The 21193-nt window shown below is 35.5% G+C and overlaps 14 pseudogenes; all 14 read right to left on the reverse strand.

Annotated features, from left to right (window-relative positions):
• Nucleotides 1-873: 873 nt before the first annotated feature.
• LOC118240289 lies at nt 874-992 on the reverse strand (annotated as a pseudogene).
• Nucleotides 993-2197: 1205 nt separating this feature from the next.
• On the reverse strand, nt 2198-2316 carry LOC118240291 (annotated as a pseudogene).
• Nucleotides 2317-3330: 1014 nt separating this feature from the next.
• LOC118240155 lies at nt 3331-3449 on the reverse strand (annotated as a pseudogene).
• Nucleotides 3450-5122: 1673 nt separating this feature from the next.
• On the reverse strand, nt 5123-5241 carry LOC118240156 (annotated as a pseudogene).
• A 1534-nt stretch (nt 5242-6775) lies between these two features.
• Nucleotides 6776-6894, reverse strand: LOC118240292 (annotated as a pseudogene).
• Nucleotides 6895-8099: 1205 nt separating this feature from the next.
• LOC118240293 lies at nt 8100-8218 on the reverse strand (annotated as a pseudogene).
• A 1126-nt stretch (nt 8219-9344) lies between these two features.
• LOC118240158 lies at nt 9345-9463 on the reverse strand (annotated as a pseudogene).
• A 1673-nt stretch (nt 9464-11136) lies between these two features.
• On the reverse strand, nt 11137-11255 carry LOC118240159 (annotated as a pseudogene).
• Nucleotides 11256-12789: 1534 nt separating this feature from the next.
• Nucleotides 12790-12908, reverse strand: LOC118240275 (annotated as a pseudogene).
• Nucleotides 12909-13922: 1014 nt separating this feature from the next.
• LOC118240194 lies at nt 13923-14041 on the reverse strand (annotated as a pseudogene).
• Nucleotides 14042-17427: 3386 nt separating this feature from the next.
• LOC118240260 lies at nt 17428-17546 on the reverse strand (annotated as a pseudogene).
• Nucleotides 17547-18122: 576 nt separating this feature from the next.
• On the reverse strand, nt 18123-18241 carry LOC118240195 (annotated as a pseudogene).
• Nucleotides 18242-19334: 1093 nt separating this feature from the next.
• LOC118240261 lies at nt 19335-19453 on the reverse strand (annotated as a pseudogene).
• A 794-nt stretch (nt 19454-20247) lies between these two features.
• Nucleotides 20248-20366, reverse strand: LOC118240160 (annotated as a pseudogene).
• Between the last annotated feature and the right edge of the window lie 827 nt (nt 20367-21193).

Genomic DNA, 21193 nt, shown 5'->3' on the forward strand with positions numbered 1-21193 from the left:
ATAAATTAAAGGGATGCAATAAAATCTTACAGAACCTGCTATTCCCTGGTGCAAAAAGATTTCTATCTAATCACTGCACTTCACATTTGAGCATGTCAGCTTGAAAGTAAATTAAAGTGATGCAAGAAAAGCCTACAGCATCTGCTATTCCCAGGAGCTAACAGATAGTTTGATTTAATGATTCACTGCACTTCAAATTTGGGCATGATAGCTTGAACATAAATTAAAGGGATGCAATAAAATCTTACAGCACCTGCTATTCCCTGGTGCAAAAATATTTCTATTTAATCTGTGCACTGCACATAGAAGCATGTCAGTTGCAGAGTAAATTAAAGTGATGCAACAAATACCTACAGCATCTGCTATTCCCAGGTGCTAACAGATAGTTTTTTTTATTAATCACTGCACTTCACATTTGAGCATGTCAGCTTGAAAGTAAATTAAAGTGATGCAATAAAAACTAACAGATAGTTTGATTTAATGATTCACTGCACTTCAAATTTGAGCATGATAGCCTGAACATAAATTAAAGGGATGCAATAAAAACTTACAGCATCTGCTATTCCCAGGAGCTAACAGATAGTTTGATATAATGATTCACTGCACTTCAAATTTGAGCATGATAGCCTGAACATAAATTAAAGGGATGCAATAAAATCTTAAAGCACCTGCTATTCCCTGGTGCAAAAGGATTTCTATTTAATCTGTGCACTTCACATAGAAGCATGTCAGTTGCAGAGTAAATTAAAGTGATGCAACAAATACCTACAGCATATGCTATTCCCAGGTGCTAACAGATAGTTTTTTCTATTAATCAGTGCCCTTCACATTTGAGCATGTCAGCTTGAATGTAAATTAAAGTGATGCAAGAAAAGCCTACAGCAGCTGGTATTCCTAGGTAGGGTCCCACCTCAGTACTATCCAGGTCCAAATTTGCTTAGCTTCAAAAGTCAGATAAGATTGGGCGTTCTCAAACTGGTGTGGCCGTAAGCCTTAAACACGTACTCTAATTGCCTATTCATAGCAAATATGATCAAAGACCAATCTGACAATTTTTTGTATTTAATCACTGCACTTGACATTCTAGAATGTTAGCTTGAAAGTAAAGTAAAATGATGCAATAAAAGCTTACAACATCTGGGATTCAGAGGCACTAACAGACAGATTTTTTATTAATCACTGCACTTCACATTCACGCATGTCAGTTGGAGAGTAAATTAAAGTGATGCAATAAAAACTTACATCATCTGCTATTCCCAGGTGCTAACAGATAGTTTGATTTAATGATTCACTGCACTTCAAATTTGAGCATGATAGCCTGAACATAAATTAAAGGGATGCAATAAAATCTTACAGAACCTGCTATTCCCTGGTGCAAAAAGATTTCTATCTAATCACTGCACTTCACATTTGAGCATGTCAGCTTGAAAGTAAATTAAAGTGATGCAAGAAAAGCCTACAGCATCTGCTATTCCCAGGAGCTAACAGATAGTTTGATTTAATGATTCACTGCACTTCAAATTTGGGCATGATAGCTTGAACATAAATTAAAGGGATGCAATAAAATCTTACAGCACCTGCTATTCCCTGGTGCAAAAATATTTCTATTTAATCTGTGCACTGCACATAGAAGCATGTCAGTTGCAGAGTAAATTAAAGTGATGCAACAAATACCTACAGCATCTGCTATTCCCAGGTGCTAACAGATAGTTTTTTTTATTAATCACTGCACTTCACATTTGAGCATGTCAGCTTGAAAGTAAATTAAAGTGATGCAATAAAAACTAACAGATAGTTTGATTTAATGATTCACTGCACTTCAAATTTGAGCATGATAGCCTGAACATAAATTAAAGGGATGCAATAAAAACTTACAGCATCTGCTATTCCCAGGAGCTAACAGATAGTTTGATATAATGATTCACTGCACTTCAAATTTGAGCATGATAGCCTGAACATAAATTAAAGGGATGCAATAAAATCTTAAAGCACCTGCTATTCCCTGGTGCAAAAGGATTTCTATTTAATCTGTGCACTTCACATAGAAGCATGTCAGTTGCAGAGTAAATTAAAGTGATGCAACAAATACCTACAGCATATGCTATTCCCAGGTGCTAACAGATAGTTTTTTCTATTAATCAGTGCCCTTCACATTTGAGCATGTCAGCTTGAATGTAAATTAAAGTGATGCAAGAAAAGCCTACAGCAGCTGGTATTCCTAGGTAGGGTCCCACCTCAGTACTATCCAGGTCCAAATTTGCTTAGCTTCAAAAGTCAGATAAGATTGGGCGTTCTCAAACTGGTGTGGCCGTAAGCCTTAAACACGTACTCTAATTGCCTATTCATAGCAAATATGATCAAAGACCAATCTGACAATTTTTTGTATTTAATCACTGCACTTGACATTCTAGAATGTTAGCTTGAAAGTAAAGTAAAATGATGCAATAAAAGCTTACAACATCTGGGATTCAGAGGCACTAACAGACAGATTTTTTATTAATCACTGCACTTCACATTCACGCATGTCAGTTGGAGAGTAAATTAAAGTGATGCAATAAAAACTTACATCATCTGCTATTCCCAGGTGCTAACAGATAGTTTGATTTAATGATTCACTGTACTTCAAATTTGAGCATGATAGCCTGAACATAAATTAAAGGGATGCAATAAAAACTTACAGCATCTGCTATTCCCAGGAGCTAACAGATACTTTGATTTAATGATTCACTGCACTACAAATTTGAGCATGATAGCCTGAACATAAATTAAAGTGATGCAACAAATACCTACAGCATCTACTATTCCCAGTTGCTAACAGATAGTTTGATTTAATGATTCACTGCTCTTCAAATTTGAGCATGATAGCTTGAACATAAATTAAAGGGATGCAATAAAATCTTACAGCACCTGCTATTCCCTGGTGCAAAAAGATTTCTATTTAATCTGTGCACTTCACATAGAAGCATGTCAGTTGCAGAGTAAATTAAAGTGATGCAACAAATACCTACAGCATCTGCTATTCCCAGTTGCTAACAGATAGTTTGATTTAATGATTCACTGCACTTCAAATTTGAGCATGATAGCTTGAACATAAATTAAAGGGATGCAATAAAATCTTACAGCACCTGCTATTCCCTGGTGCAAAAAGATTTCTATTTAATCACTGCACTTCACATTTGAGCATGTCAGCTTGAAAGTAAATTAAAGTGATGCAAGAAAAGCCTACAGCAGCTGCTATTCCCAGGTGCTAACAGATAGTTTTTTCTATTAATCAGTGCACTTCACATTTGAGCATGTCAGCTTGAATGTAAATTAAAGTGATGCAAGAAAAGCCTACAGCAGCTGGTATTCCTAGGTAGGGTCCCACCTCAGTACTATCCAAGTCCAAATTTGCTTAGCTTCAAAGGTCAGATGAGATTGGGCGTTCTCAAACTAGTGTGGCCGTAAGCCTTAAACACTTACTCAAATTGCCTATTCATAGTAAATATGATCAAAGACCAATATGACAATTTTTTTTATTAATCACTGCACTTGATATTCTAGAATGTTAGCATGAAAGGAAAATAAAATGATGCAATAAAAGCTTAAAACATCTGGTATTCAGAGGCACTAACAGACAGATTTTTTATTAATCACTGCACTTCACATTCACGAAGGTCAGTTGGAGAGTAAATTAAAGTGATGCAATAAAAACTTACAGCATCTGCTATTCCCAGGTGCTAACAGATAGTTTGATTTAATGATTCACTGCACTTCAAATATGAGCCTGATAGCCTGAACATAAATTAAAGGGATGCAATAAAATCTTACAGCACCTGCTATTCCCTGGTGCAAAAAGATTTCTATTTAATGTGTGCACTTCAGATAGAAGCATGTCAGTTGCAGAGTAAATTAAAGTGATGCAACAAATACCTACAGCATCTGCTATTCCCAGGTGCTAACAGATAGTTTGATTTAATGATTCACTGCACTTCAAATTTGAGCATGATAGCTTGAAAATAAATTAAAGTGATGCAACAAATACCTACAGCATCTGCTATTCCCAGTTGCTAACAGATAGTTTGATTTAATGATTCACTGCACTTCAAATTTGAGCATGATAGCTTGAACATAAATTAAAGGGATGCAATAAAATCTTACAGAACCTGCTATTCCCTGGTGCAAAAAGATTTCTATCTAATCACTGCACTTCACATTTGAGCATGTCAGCTTGAAAGTAAATTAAAGTGATGCAAGAAAAGCCTACAGCATCTGCTATTCCCAGGAGCTAACAGATAGTTTGATTTAATGATTCACTGCACTTCAAATTTGAGCATGATAGCCTGAACATAAATTAAAGGGATGCAATAAAAACTTACAGCATCTGCTATTCCCAGGAGCTAACAGATACTTTGATTTAATGATTCACTGCACTACAAATTTGAGCATGATAGCCTGAACATAAATTAAAGTGAGGCAACAAAAACTTACAGCATCTGCTATTCCCAGGTGCTAACAGATAGTTTGATTTAATTATTCACTGCACTTCAAATTTGAACATGATAGCTTGAACATAAATTAAAGGGATGCAATAAAAACTTACAGCATCTGCTATTCCCAGGTGCTAGCAGATAGTTTGATTTAATTATTCACTGCACTTCAAATTTGAACATGATAGCTTGAACATAAATTAAAGGGATGCAATAAAATCTTACAGCACCTGCTATTCCCTGGTGCAAAAAGATTTCTATTTAATCTGTGCACTTCACATAGAAGCATGTCAGTTGCAGAGTAAATTAAAGTGATGCAACAAAAACTTACAGCATCTGCTATTCCCAGGTGCTAACAGATAGTTTGATTTAATTATTCACTGTACTTCAAATTTGAACATGATAGCTTGAACATAAATTAAAGGGATGCAATAAAATCTTACAGCACCTGCTATTCCCTGGTGCAAAAAGATTTCTATTTAATCACTGCACTTCACATTTGAGCATGTCAGCTTGAAAGTAAATTAAAGTGATGCAAGAAAAGCCTACAGCAGCTGCTATTCCCAGGTGCTAACAGATAGTTTTTTCTATTAATCAGTGCACTTCACATTTGAGCATGTCAGCTTGAATGTAAATTAAAGTGATGCAAGAAAAGCCTACAGCAGCTGGTATTCCTAGGTAGGGTCCCACCTCAGTACTATCCAAGTCCAAATTTGCTTAGCTTCAAAGGTCAGATGAGATTGGGCGTTCTCAAACTAGTGTGGCCGTAAGCCTTAAACACTTACTCAAATTGCCTATTCATAGTAAATATGATCAAAGACCAATACGACAATTTTTTTTATTAATCACTGCACTTGATATTCTAGAATGTTAGCATGAAAGGAAAATAAAATGATGCAATAAAAGCTTAAAACATCTGGTATTCAGAGGCACTAACAGACAGATTTTTTATTAATCACTGCACTTCACATTCACGAATGTCAGTTGGAGAGTAATTTAAAGTGATGCAATAAAAACTTACAGCATCTGCTATTCCCAGGTGCTAACAGATAGTTTGATTTAATGATTCACTGCACTTCAAATATGAGCCTGATAGCCTGAACATAAATTAAAGGGATGCAATAAAATCTTACAGCACCTGCTATTCCCTGGTGCAAAAAGATTTCTATTTAATCTGTGCACTTCAGATAGAAGCATGTCAGTTGCAGAGTAAATTAAAGTGATGCAACAAATACCTACAGCATCTGCTATTTCCAGGTGCTAACAGATAGTTTGATTTAATGATTCACTGCACTTCAAATTTGAGCATGATAGCTTGAAAATAAATTAAAGTGATGCAACAAATACCTACAGCATCTGCTATTCCCAGTTGCTAACAGATAGTTTGATTTAATGATTCACTGCACTTCAAATTTGAGCATGATAGCTTGAACATAAATTAAAGGGATGCAATAAAATCTTACAGAACCTGCTATTCCCTGGTGCAAAAAGATTTCTATCTAATCACTGCACTTCACATTTGAGCATGTCAGCTTGAAAGTAAATTAAAGTGATGCAAGAAAAGCCTACAGCATCTGCTATTCCCAGGAGCTAACAGATAGTTTGATTTAATGATTCACTGCACTTCAAATTTGGGCATGATAGCTTGAACATAAATTAAAGGGATGCAATAAAATCTTACAGCACCTGCTATTCCCTGGTGCAAAAATATTTCTATTTAATCTGTGCACTGCACATAGAAGCATGTCAGTTGCAGAGTAAATTAAAGTGATGCAACAAATACCTACAGCATCTGCTATTCCCAGGTGCTAACATATAGTTTTTTTTAATAATCACTGCACTTCACATTTGAGCATGTCAGCTTGAAAGTAAATTAAAGTGATGCAATAAAAACTAACAGATAGTTTGATTTAATGATTCACTGCACTTCAAATTTGAGCATGATAGCCTGAACATAAATTAAAGGGATGCAATAAAAACTTACAGCATCTGCTATTCCCAGGAGCTAACAGATAGTTTGATATAATGATTCACTGCACTTCAAATTTGAGCATGATAGCCTGAACATAAATTAAAGGGATGCAATAAAATCTTAAAGCACCTGCTATTCCCTGGTGCAAAAGGATTTCTATTTAATCTGTGCACTTCACATAGAAGCATGTCAGTTGCAGAGTAAATTAAAGTGATGCAACAAATACCTACAGCATATGCTATTCCCAGGTGCTAACAGATAGTTTTTTCTATTAATCAGTGCCCTTCACATTTGAGCATGTCAGCTTGAATGTAAATTAAAGTGATGCAAGAAAAGCCTACAGCAGCTGGTATTCCTAGGTAGGGTCCCACCTCAGTACTATCCAGGTCCAAATTTGCTTAGCTTCAAAAGTCAGATAAGATTGGGCGTTCTCAAACTGGTGTGGCCGTAAGCCTTAAACACGTACTCTAATTGCCTATTCATAGCAAATATGATCAAAGACCAATCTGACAATTTTTTGTATTTAATCACTGCACTTGACATTCTAGAATGTTAGCTTGAAAGTAAAGTAAAATGATGCAATAAAAGCTTACAACATCTGGGATTCAGAGGCACTAACAGACAGATTTTTTATTAATCACTGCACTTCACATTCACGCATGTCAGTTGGAGAGTAAATTAAAGTGATGCAATAAAAACTTACATCATCTGCTATTCCCAGGTGCTAACAGATAGTTTGATTTAATGATTCACTGCACTTCAAATTTGAGCATGATAGCCTGAACATAAATTAAAGGGATGCAATAAAATCTTACAGAACCTGCTATTCCCTGGTGCAAAAAGATTTCTATCTAATCACTGCACTTCACATTTGAGCATGTCAGCTTGAAAGTAAATTAAAGTGATGCAAGAAAAGCCTACAGCATCTGCTATTCCCAGGAGCTAACAGATAGTTTGATTTAATGATTCACTGCACTTCAAATTTGGGCATGATAGCTTGAACATAAATTAAAGGGATGCAATAAAATCTTACAGCACCTGCTATTCCCTGGTGCAAAAATATTTCTATTTAATCTGTGCACTGCACATAGAAGCATGTCAGTTGCAGAGTAAATTAAAGTGATGCAACAAATACCTACAGCATCTGCTATTCCCAGGTGCTAACAGATAGTTTTTTTTATTAATCACTGCACTTCACATTTGAGCATGTCAGCTTGAAAGTAAATTAAAGTGATGCAATAAAAACTAACAGATAGTTTGATTTAATGATTCACTGCACTTCAAATTTGAGCATGATAGCCTGAACATAAATTAAAGGGATGCAATAAAAACTTACAGCATCTGCTATTCCCAGGAGCTAACAGATAGTTTGATATAATGATTCACTGCACTTCAAATTTGAGCATGATAGCCTGAACATAAATTAAAGGGATGCAATAAAATCTTAAAGCACCTGCTATTCCCTGGTGCAAAAGGATTTCTATTTAATCTGTGCACTTCACATAGAAGCATGTCAGTTGCAGAGTAAATTAAAGTGATGCAACAAATACCTACAGCATATGCTATTCCCAGGTGCTAACAGATAGTTTTTTCTATTAATCAGTGCCCTTCACATTTGAGCATGTCAGCTTGAATGTAAATTAAAGTGATGCAAGAAAAGCCTACAGCAGCTGGTATTCCTAGGTAGGGTCCCACCTCAGTACTATCCAGGTCCAAATTTGCTTAGCTTCAAAAGTCAGATAAGATTGGGCGTTCTCAAACTGGTGTGGCCGTAAGCCTTAAACACGTACTCTAATTGCCTATTCATAGCAAATATGATCAAAGACCAATCTGACAATTTTTTGTATTTAATCACTGCACTTGACATTCTAGAATGTTAGCTTGAAAGTAAAGTAAAATGATGCAATAAAAGCTTACAACATCTGGGATTCAGAGGCACTAACAGACAGATTTTTTATTAATCACTGCACTTCACATTCACGCATGTCAGTTGGAGAGTAAATTAAAGTGATGCAATAAAAACTTACATCATCTGCTATTCCCAGGTGCTAACAGATAGTTTGATTTAATGATTCACTGCACTTCAAATTTGAGCATGATAGCCTGAACATAAATTAAAGGGATGCAATAAAAACTTACAGCATCTGCTATTCCCAGGAGCTAACAGATACTTTGATTTAATGATTCACTGCACTACAAATTTGAGCATGATAGCCTGAACATAAATTAAAGTGATGCAACAAATACCTACAGCATCTACTATTCCCAGTTGCTAACAGATAGTTTGATTTAATGATTCACTGCACTTCAAATTTGAGCATGATAGCCTGAACATAAATTAAAGGGATGCAATAAAAACTTACAGCATCTGCTATTCCCAGGTGCTAGCAGATAGTTTGATTTAATGATTCACTGCTCTTCAAATTTGAGCATGATAGCTTGAACATAAATTAAAGGGATGCAATAAAATCTTACAGCACCTGCTATTCCCTGGTGCAAAAAGATTTCTATTTAATCTGTGCACTTCACATAGAAGCATGTCAGTTGCAGAGTAAATTAAAGTGATGCAACAAATACCTACAGCATCTGCTATTCCCAGTTGCTAACAGATAGTTTGATTTAATGATTCACTGCACTTCAAATTTGAGCATGATAGCTTGAACATAAATTAAAGGGATGCAATAAAATCTTACAGCACCTGCTATTCCCTGGTGCAAAAAGATTTCTATTTAATCACTGCACTTCACATTTGAGCATGTCAGCTTGAAAGTAAATTAAAGTGATGCAAGAAAAGCCTACAGCAGCTGCTATTCCCAGGTGCTAACAGATAGTTTTTTCTATTAATCAGTGCACTTCACATTTGAGCATGTCAGCTTGAATGTAAATTAAAGTGATGCAAGAAAAGCCTACAGCAGCTGGTATTCCTAGGTAGGGTCCCACCTCAGTACTATCCAAGTCCAAATTTGCTTAGCTTCAAAGGTCAGATGAGATTGGGCGTTCTCAAACTAGTGTGGCCGTAAGCCTTAAACACTTACTCAAATTGCCTATTCATAGTAAATATGATCAAAGACCAATATGACAATTTTTTTTATTAATCACTGCACTTGATATTCTAGAATGTTAGCATGAAAGGAAAATAAAATGATGCAATAAAAGCTTAAAACATCTGGTATTCAGAGGCACTAACAGACAGATTTTTTATTAATCACTGCACTTCACATTCACGAAGGTCAGTTGGAGAGTAAATTAAAGTGATGCAATAAAAACTTACAGCATCTGCTATTCCCAGGTGCTAACAGATAGTTTGATTTAATGATTCACTGCACTTCAAATATGAGCCTGATAGCCTGAACATAAATTAAAGGGATGCAATAAAATCTTACAGCACCTGCTATTCCCTGGTGCAAAAAGATTTCTATTTAATGTGTGCACTTCAGATAGAAGCATGTCAGTTGCAGAGTAAATTAAAGTGATGCAACAAATACCTACAGCATCTGCTATTCCCAGGTGCTAACAGATAGTTTGATTTAATGATTCACTGCACTTCAAATTTGAGCATGATAGCTTGAAAATAAATTAAAGTGATGCAACAAATACCTACAGCATCTGCTATTCCCAGTTGCTAACAGATAGTTTGATTTAATGATTCACTGCACTTCAAATTTGAGCATGATAGCTTGAACATAAATTAAAGGGATGCAATAAAATCTTACAGAACCTGCTATTCCCTGGTGCAAAAAGATTTCTATCTAATCACTGCACTTCACATTTGAGCATGTCAGCTTGAAAGTAAATTAAAGTGATGCAAGAAAAGCCTACAGCATCTGCTATTCCCAGGAGCTAACAGATAGTTTGATTTAATGATTCACTGCACTTCAAATTTGAGCATGATAGCCTGAACATAAATTAAAGGGATGCAATAAAAACTTACAGCATCTGCTATTCCCAGGAGCTAACAGATACTTTGATTTAATGATTCACTGCACTACAAATTTGAGCATGATAGCCTGAACATAAATTAAAGTGAGGCAACAAATACCTACAGCATCTACTATTCCCAGTTGCTAACAGATAGTTTGATTTAATGATTCACTGCACTTCAAATTTGAACATGATAGCTTGAACATAAATTAAAGGGATGCAATAAAAACTTACAGCATCTGCTATTCCCAGGTGCTAGCAGATAGTTTGATTTAATTATTCACTGCACTTCAATAATGAACATGATAGCTTGAAAATAAATTAAAGGGATGCAATAAAATCTTACAGCACCTGCTATTCCCTGGTGCAAAAAGATTTCTATTTAATCTGTGCACTTCACATAGAAGCATGTCAGTTGCAGAGTAAATTAAAGTGATGCAACAAATACCTACAGCATCTGCTATTCCCAGTTGCTAACAGATAGTTTGATTTAATGATTCACTGCACTTCAAATTTGAGCATGATAGCTTGAACATAAATTAAAGGGATGCAATAAAATCTTACAGCACCTGCTATTCCCTGGTGCAAAAAGATTTCTATTTAATCACTGCACTTCACATTTGAGCATGTCAGCTTGAAAGTAAATTAAAGTGATGCAAGAAAAGCCTACAGCAGCTGCTATTCCCAGGTGCTAACAGATAGTTTTTTCTATTAATCAGTGCACTTCACATTTGAGCATGTCAGCTTGAATGTAAATTAAAGTGATGCAAGAAAAGCCTACAGCAGCTGGTATTCCTAGGTAGGGTCCCACCTCAGTACTATCCAAGTCCAAATTTGCTTAGCTTCAAAGGTCAGATGAGATTGGGCGTTCTCAAACTAGTGTGGCCGTAAGCCTTAAACACTTACTCAAATTGCCTATTCATAGTAAATATGATCAAAGACCAATATGACAATTTTTTTTATTAATCACTGCACTTGATATTCTAGAATGTTAGCATGAAAGGAAAATAAAATGATGCAATAAAAGCTTAAAACATCTGGTATTCAGAGGCACTAACAGACAGATTTTTTATTAATCACTGCACTTCACATTCACGAATGTCAGTTGGAGAGTAATTTAAAGTGATGCAATAAAAACTTACAGCATCTGCTATTCCCAGGTGCTAACAGATAGTTTGATTTAATGATTCACTGCACTTCAAATATGAGCCTGATAGCCTGAACATAAATTAAAGGGATGCAATAAAATCTTACAGCACCTGCTATTCCCTGGTGCAAAAAGATTTCTATTTAATCTGTGCACTTCAGATAGAAGCATGTCAGTTGCAGAGTAAATTAAAGTGATGCAACAAATACCTACAGCATCTGCTATTCCCAGGTGCTAACAGATAGTTTGATTTAATGATTCACTGCACTTCAAATTTGAGCATGATAGCTTGAAAATAAATTAAAGTGATGCAACAAATACCTACAGCATCTGCTATTCCCAGTTGCTAACAGATAGTTTGATTTAATGATTCACTGCACTTCAAATTTGAGCATGATAGCTTGAACATAAATTAAAGGGATGCAATAAAATCTTACAGCACCTGCTATTCCCTGGTGCAAAAAGATTTCTATTTAATCACTGCACTTCACATAGAAGCATGTCAGTTGCAGAGTAAATTAAAGTGATGCAACAAATACCTACAGCATCTGCTATTCCCAGGAGCTAACAGATAGTTTGATTTAATGATTCACTGCACTTCAAATTTGAGCATGATAGCTTGAACATAAATTAAAGGGATGCAATAAAATCTTACAGCACCTGCTATTCCCTGGTGCAAAAAGATTTCTATTTAATCTGTGCACTTCACATAGAAGCATGTCAGCTTGAAAGTAAATTAAAGTGATGCAACAAATACCTACAGCATCTGCTATTCCCAGGAGCTAACAGATAGTTTTTTTTATTAATCACTGCACTTCACAATTGAGCATGTCAGCTTGAAAGTAAATTAAAGTGATGCAATCAAAACTAACAGATAGTTTGATTTAATGATTCACTGCACTTCAAATTTGAGCATGATAGCTTGAACATAAATTAAAGGGATGCAATAAAAACTTACAGCATCTGCTATTCCCAGGAGCTAACAGATAGTTTGATATAATGATTCACTGCACTTCAAATTTGAGCATGATAGCCTGAACATAAATTAAAGGGATGCAATAAAATCTTAAAGCACCTGCTATTCCCTGGTGCAAAAGGATTTCTATTTAATCTGTGCACTTCACATAGAAGCATGTCAGTTGCAGAGTAAATTAAAGTGATGCAACAAATACCTACAGCATATGCTATTCCCAGGTGCTAACAGATAGTTTTTTCTATTAATCAGTGCCCTTCACATTTGAGCATGTCAGCTTGAATGTAAATTAAAGTGATGCAAGAAAAGCCTACAGCAGCTGGTATTCCTAGGTAGGGTCCCACCTCAGTACTATCCAGGTCCACATTTGCTTAGCTTCAAAGGTCAGATAAGATTGGGCGTTCTCAAACTGGTGTGGCCGTAAGCCTTAAACACGTACTCTAATTGCCTATTCATAGCAAATATGATCAAAGACCAATCTGACAATTTTTTTTATTTAATCACTGCACTTGACATTCTAGAATGTTAGCTTGAAAGTAAATTAAAATGATGCAATAAAAGCTTACAACATCTGGGATTCAGAGGCACTAACAGACAGATTTTTTATTAATCACTGCACTTCACATTCACGCATGTCAGTTGGAGAGTAAATTAAAGTGATGCAATAAAAACTTACATCATCTGCTATTCCCAGGTGCTAACAGATAGTTTGATTTAATGATTCACTGCACTTCAAATTTGAGCATGATAGCCTGAACATAAATTAAAGGGATGCAATAAAAACTTACAGCATCTGCTATTCCCAGGAGCTAACAGATACTTTGATTTAATGATTCACTGCACTACAAATTTGAGCATGATAGCCTGAACATAAATTAAAGTGATGCAACAAATACCTACAGCATCTACTATTCCCAGTTGCTAACAGATAGTTTGATTTAATGATTCACTGCACTTCAAATTTGAGCATGATAGCCTGAACATAAATTAAAGGGATGCAATAAAATCTTACAGCACCTGCTATTCCCTGGTGCAAAAAGATTTCTATTTAATCTGTGCACTTCACATAGAAGCATGTCAGTTGCAGAGTAAATTAAAGTGATGCAACAAATACCTACAGCATCTGCTATTCCCAGTTGCTAACAGATAGTTTGATTTAATGATTCACTGCACTTCAAATTTGAGCATGATAGCTTGAACATAAATTAAAGGGATGCAATAAAATCTTACAGCACCTGCTATTCCCTGGTGCAAAAAGATTTCTATTTAATCACTGCACTTCACATTTGAGCATGTCAGCTTGAAAGTAAATTAAAGTGATGCAAGAAAAGCCTACAGCAGCTGCTATTCCCAGGTGCTAACAGATAGTTTTTTCTATTAATCACTTTACTTCACATTTGGGCATGTCAGCTTGAAAGTAAATTAAAGTGATGCAAAAAAAGCCTACAGCAGCTGGTATTCCTAGGTAGGGTCCCACCTCAGTACTATCCAGGTCCAAATTTGCTTAGTTTCAAAGGTCAGATGAGATTGGGCGTTCTCAAACTGGTGTGGCCGTAAGCATTAAAAACTTACTCTATTTGCCTATTCATAGCAAATATGATCAAAGACCAATCTGACAATTTTTTTTATTTAATCACTGCACTTGACATTCTAGAATGTTAGCTTGAAAGTAAATTAAAATGATGCAATAAAATCTTACAACATCTGGGATTCAGAGGCACTAACACACAGATTTTTTATTAATCACTGCACTTCACATTCACGCATGTCAGTTGGAGAGTAAATTAAAGTGATGCAATAAAAACTTACAGCATCTGCTATTCCCAGGTGCTAACAGATAGTTTGATATAATGATTCACTGCACTTCAAATTTGAGCATGATAGCCTGAACATAAATTAAAGGGATGCAATAAAATCTTAAAGCACCTGCTATTCCCTGGTGCAAAAAGATTTCTATTTAATCTGTGCACTTCACATAGAAGCATGTCAGTTGCAGAGTAAATTAAAGTGATGCAACAAATACCTACAGCATCTGCTATTCCCAGGAGCTAACAGATAGTTTGATTTAATGATTCACTGGACTTCAAATTTGAGCATGATAGCTTGAACATAAATTAAAGGGATGCAATAAAATCTTACAGCACCTGCTATTCCCTGGTGCAAAAAGATTTCTATTTAATCTGTGCACTTCACATAGAAGCATGTCAGCTTGAAAGTAAATTAAAGTGATGCAACAAATACCTACAGCATCTGCTATTCCCAGGAGCTAACAGATAGTTTTTTTTTATTAATCACTGCACTTCACAATTGAGCATGTCAGCTTGAAAGTAAATTAAAGTGATGCAATAAAAACTAACAGATAGTTTGATTTAATGATTCACTGCACTTCAAATTTGAGCATGATAGCTTGAACATAAATTAAAGGGATGCAATAAAAACTTAGAGCATCTGCTATTCCCAGGAGCTAACAGATAGTTTGATTTAATGATTCACTGCACTTCAAATTTGAGCATGATAGCCTGAACATAAATTAAGGGGATGCAATAAAAACTTACAGCATCTGCTATTCCCAGGTGTTAACAGATAGTTTGATATAATGATTCACTGCACCTCAAATTTGAGCATGATAGCCTGAACATAAATTAAAGGGATGCAATAAAATCTTAAAGCACCTGCTATTCCCTGGTGCAAAAGGATTTCTATTTAATCTGTGCACTTCACATAGAAGCATGTCAGTTGCAGAGTAAATTAAAGTGATGCAACAAATACCTACAGCATCTGCTATTCCCAGGAGCTAACAGATAGTTTGATTTAATGATTCACTGGACTTCAAATTTGAGCATGATAGCTTGAACATAAATTAAAGGGATGCAATAAAATCTTACAGCACCTGCTATTCCCTGGTGCAAAAAGATTTCTATTTAATCTGTGCACTTCACATAGAAGCATGTCAGCTTGAAAGTAAATTAAAGTGATGCAACAAATACCTACAGCATCTGCTATTCCCAGGAGCTAACAGATAGTTTTTTTTATTAATCACTGCACTTCACAATTGAGCATGTCAGCTTGAAAGTAAATTAAAGTGATGCAATAAAAACTAACAGATAGTTTGATTTAATGATTCACTGCACTTCAAATTTGAGCATGATAGCTTGAACATAAATTAAAGGGATGCAATAAAAACTTAGAGCATCTGCTATTCCCAGGAGCTAACAGATAGTTTGATTTAATGATTCACTGCACTTCAAATTTGAGCATGATAGCCTGAACATAAATTAAGGGGATGCAATAAAAACTTACAGCATCTGCTATTCCCAGGTGTTAACAGATAGTTTGATATAATGATTCACTGCACCTCAAATTTGAGCATGATAGCCTGAACATAAATTAAAGGGATGCAATAAAATCTTAAAGCACCTGCTATTCCCTGGTGCAAAAGGATTTCTATTTAATCTGTGCACTTCACATAGAAGCATGTCAGTTGCAGAGTAAATTAAAGTGAGGCAACAAATACCTACAGCATATGCTATTCCCAGGTGCTAACAGATAGTTTTTAGTATTAATCACTGCACTTCACATTTGAGCATGTCAGCTTGAAAGTAAATTAAAGTGATGCAAGAAAAGCCTACAGCAGCTGCTATTCCCAGGTGCTAACAGATAGTTTTTTCTATTAATCACTTTACTTCACATTTGAGCATGTCAGCTTGAAAGTAAATTAAAGTGATGCAAGAAAAGCCTACAGCAGCTGGTATTCCTAGGTAGGGTCTCACCTCAGTACTATCCAGGTCCAAATTTGCTTAGTTTCAAAGGTCAGATGAGATTGGGCGTTCTCAAACTGGTGTGGCCGTAAGCATTAAACACTTACTCTAATTGCCTATTCATAGCAAATATGATCAAAGACCAATCTGACAATTTTTTTTATTTAATCACTGCACTTGACATTCTAGAATGTTAGCTTGAAAGTAAATTAAAATGATGCAATAAAAGCTTACAACATCTGGGATTCAGAGGCACTAACAGACAGATTTTTTATTAATCACTGCACTTCACATTCACGCATGTCAGTTGGAGAGTAAATTAAAGTGATGCAATAAAAACTTACAGCATCTGCTATTCCCAGGTGCTAACAGATAGTTTGATATAATGATTCACTGCACTTCAAATTTGAGCATGATAGCCTGAACATAAATTAAAGGGATGCAATAAAATCTTAAATCACCTGCTATTGCCTGGTGCAAAAAGATTTCTATTTAATCTGTGCACTTCACATAGAAGCATGTCAGTTGCAGAGTAAATTAAAGTGATGCAACAAATACCTACAGCATCTGCTATTCCCAGGAGCTAACAGATAGTTTGATTTAATGATTCACTGCACTTCAAATTTGAGCATGATAGCTTGAACATAAATTAAAGGGATGCAATAAAATCTTACAGCACCTGCTATTCCCTGGTGCAAAAAGATTTCTATTTAATCTGTGCACTTCACATAGAAGCATGTCAGCTTGAAAGTAAATTAAAGTGATGCAACAAATACCTACAGCATCTGCTATTCCCAGGTGCTAACAGATAGTTTTTTTTATTAATCACTGCACTTCACAATTGAGCATGTCAGCTTGAAAGTAAATTAAAGTGATGCAATAAAAACTAACAGATAGTTTGATTTAATGATTCACTGCACTTCAAATTTGAGCATGATAGCTTGAACATAAATTAAAGGAATGCAATAAAATCTTAGAGCACCTGCTATTCCCTGGTGCAAAAAGATTTCTATTTAATCTATGCACTTCACATAGAAGCATGTCAGTTGCAGAGTAAATTAAAGTGATGCAACAAATACCTACAGCATCTGCTATTCCCAGGTGCTAACAGATAGTTTTTTTTATTAATCACTGCACTTCACATTTGAGCATGTCAGCTTGAAAGTAAATTAAAGTGATGCAAGAAAAGCCTACAGCAGCTGGTATTCCTAGGTAGGGTCCCACCTCAGTACTATCCAGGTCCAAATTTGCTTAGTTTCAAAGGTCAAATGAGATTGGGCGTTCTCAAACTGGTGTGGCCGTAAGCCTTAAACACTTACTCTAATTGCCTATTCATAGCAAATATGATCAAAGACCAATCTGACAATTTTTTTTATTTAATCACTGCACTTGACATTCTAGAATGTTAGCTTGAAAGTAAACTAAAATGATGCAATAAAAGCTTACAACATCTGGGATTCAGAGGCACTAACAGACAGATTTTTTATTAATCACTGCACTTCACATTCACGCATGTCAGTTGGAGAGTAAATTAAAGTGATGCAATAAAACTTACAGCATCTGCTATTCCCAGGTGCTAACAGATAGTTTGATTTAATGATTCACTGCACTTCAAATTTGAGCATGATAGCTTGAACATAAATTAAAGTGATGTAACAAATACCTACAGCATCTGCTATTCCCAGGTGCTAACAGATAGTTTTTAGTATTAATCACTGCACTTCACATTTGAGCATGTCAGCTTGAAAGTAAATTAAAGTGATGCAAGAAAAGCCTACAGCAGCTGCTATTCCCAGGTGCTAACAGATAGTTTTTTCTATTAATCACTTTACTTCACATTTGAGCATGTCAGCTTGAAAGTAAATTAAAGTGATGCAAGAAAAGCCTACAGCAGCTGGTATTCCTAGGTAGGGTCCCACCTCAGTACTATCCAGGTCCAAATTTGCTTAGTTTCAAAGGTCAGATGAGATTGGGCGTTCTCAAACTGGTGTGGCCGTAAGCATTAAACACTTACTCTAATTGCCTATTCATAGCAAATATGATCAAAGACCAATCTGACAATTTTTTTTATTTAATCACTGCACTTGACATTCTAGAATGTTAGCTTGAAAGTAAATTAAAATGATGCAATAAAAGCTTACAACATCTGGGATTCAGAGGCACTAACAGACAGATTTTTTATTAATCACTGCACTTCACATTCACGCATGTCAGTTGGAGAGTAAATTAAAGTGATGCAATAAAAACTTACAGCATCTGCTATTCCCAGGTGCTAACAGATAGTTTGATATAATGATTCACTGCACTTCAAATTTGAGCATGATAGCCTGAACATAAATTAAAGGGATGCAATAAAATTTTAAAGCACCTGCTATTCCCTGGTGCAAAAAGATTTCTATTTAATCTGTGCACTTCACATAGAAGCATGTCAGTTGCAGAGTAAATTAAAGTGATGCAACAAATACCTACAGCATCTGCTATTCCCAGGAGCTAACAGATAGTTTGATTTAATGATTCACTGCACTTCAAATTTGAGCATGATAGCTTGAACATAAATTAAAGGGATGCAATAAAATCTTACAGCACCTGCTATTCCCTGGTGCAAAAAGATTTCTATTTAATCTGTGCACTTCACATAGAAGCATGTCAGCTTGAAAGTAAATTAAAGTGATGCAACAAATACCTACAGCATCTGCTATTCCCAGGTGCTAACAGATAGTTTTTTTTATTAATCACTGCACTTCACAATTGAGCATGTCAGCTTGAAAGTAAATTAAAGTGATGCAATAAAAACTAACAGATAGTTTGATTTAATGATTCACTGCACTTCAAATTTGAGCATGATAGCTTGAACATAAATTAAAGGAATGCAATAAAATCTTAGAGCACCTGCTATTCCCTGGTGCAAAAAGATTTCTATTTAATCTATGCACTTCACATAGAAGCATGTCAGTTGCAGAGTAAATTAAAGTGATGCAACAAATACCTACAGCATCTGCTATTCCCAGGTGCTAACAGATAGTTTTTTTTATTAATCACTGCACTTCACATTTGAGCATGTCAGCTTGAAAGTAAATTAAAGTGATGCAAGAAAAGCCTACAGCAGCTGGTATTCCTAGGTAGGGTCCCACCTCAGTACTATCCAGGTCCAAATTTGCTTAGTTTCAAAGGTCAAATGAGATTGGGCGTTCTCAAACTGGTGTGGCCGTAAGCCTTAAACACTTACTCTAATTGCCTATTCATAGCAAATATGATCAAAGACCAATCTGACAATTTTTTTTATTTAATCACTGCACTTGACATTCTAGAATGTTAGCTTGAAAGTAAATTAAAATGATGCAATAAAAGCTTACAACATCTGGGATTCAGAGGCACTAACAGACAGATTTTTTATTAATCACTGCACTTCACATTCACGCATGTCAGTTGGAGAGTAAATTAAAGTGATGCAATAAAACTTACAGCATCTGCTATTCCCAGGTGCTAACAGATAGTTTGATTTAATGATTCACTGCACTTCAAATTTGAGCATGATAGCTTGAACATAAATTAAAGTGATGTAACAAATACCTACAGCATCTGCTATTCCCAGGTGCTAACAGATAGTTTGATATAATGATTCACTGCACTTCAAATTTGAGCATGATAGCCTGAACATAAATTAAAGGGATGCAATAAAATCTTAAAGCACCTGCTATTCCCTGGTGCAAAAGGATTTCTATTTAATCTGTGCACTTCACATAGAAGCATGTCAGTTGCAGAGTAAATTAAAGTGATGCAACAAATACCTACAGCATATGCTATTCCCAGGTGCTAACAGATAGTTTTTAGTATTAATCACTGCACTTCACATTTGAGCATGTCAGCTTGAAAGTAAATTAAAGTGATGCAAGAAAAGCCTACAGCAGCTGCTATTCCCAGGTGCTAACAGATAATTTTTTCTATTAATCAGTGCACTTCTCATTTGAGCATGTCAGCTTGAATGTAAATTAAAGTGATGCAAGAAAAGCCTACAGCAGCTGGTATTCCTAGGTAGGGTCCCACCTCAGTACTATCCAAGTCCAAATTTGCTTAGCTTCAAAGGTCAGATGAGATTGGGCGTTCTCAAACTAGTGTGGCCGTAAGCCTTAAACACTTACTCAAATTGCCTATTCATAGTAAATATGATCAAAGACCAATATGACAATTTTTTTTATTAATCACTGCACTTGATATTCTAGAATGTTAGCATGAAAGGAAAATAAAATGATGCAATAAAAGCTTAAAACATCTGGTATTCAGAGGCACTAACAGACAGATTTTTTATTAATCACTGCACTTCACATTCACGAATGTCAGTTGGAGAGTAATTTAAAGTGATGCAATAAAAACTTACAGCATCTGCTATTCCCAGGTGCTAACAGATAGTTTGATTTAATGATTCACTGCACTTCAAATTTGAGCCTGATAGCCTGAACATAAATTAAAGGGATGCAATAAAATCTTACAGCACCTGCTATTCCCTGGTGCAAAAAGATTTCTATTTAATCTGTGCACTTCAGATAGAAGCATGTCAGTTGCAGAGTAAATGAAAGTGATGCAACAAATACCTACAGCATCTGCTATTCCCAGGTGCTAACAGATAGTTTGATTTAATGATTCACTGCACTTCAAATTTGAGCATGATAGCCTGAACATAAATTAAAGGGATGCAATAAAAACTTACAGCATCTGCTATTCGCAGGTTCTAACAGATAGTTTGATTTAATGATTCACTGCACTTCAAATTTGAGCATGATAGCTTGAACATAAATTAAAGGAATGCAATAAAATCTTAGAGCACCTGCTATTCCCTGGTGCAAAAAGATTTCTATTTAATCTATGCACTTCACATAGAAGCATGTCAGTTGCAGAGTAAATTAAAGTGATGCAACAAATACCTACAGCATCTGCTATTCCCAGGTGCTAACAGAT

The sequence above is a fragment of the Electrophorus electricus genome, chromosome 19, assembly GCF_013358815.1.
Source record: "Electrophorus electricus isolate fEleEle1 chromosome 19, fEleEle1.pri, whole genome shotgun sequence".
NCBI classification, from domain to species: Eukaryota; Metazoa; Chordata; class Actinopteri; order Gymnotiformes; family Gymnotidae; genus Electrophorus; species Electrophorus electricus.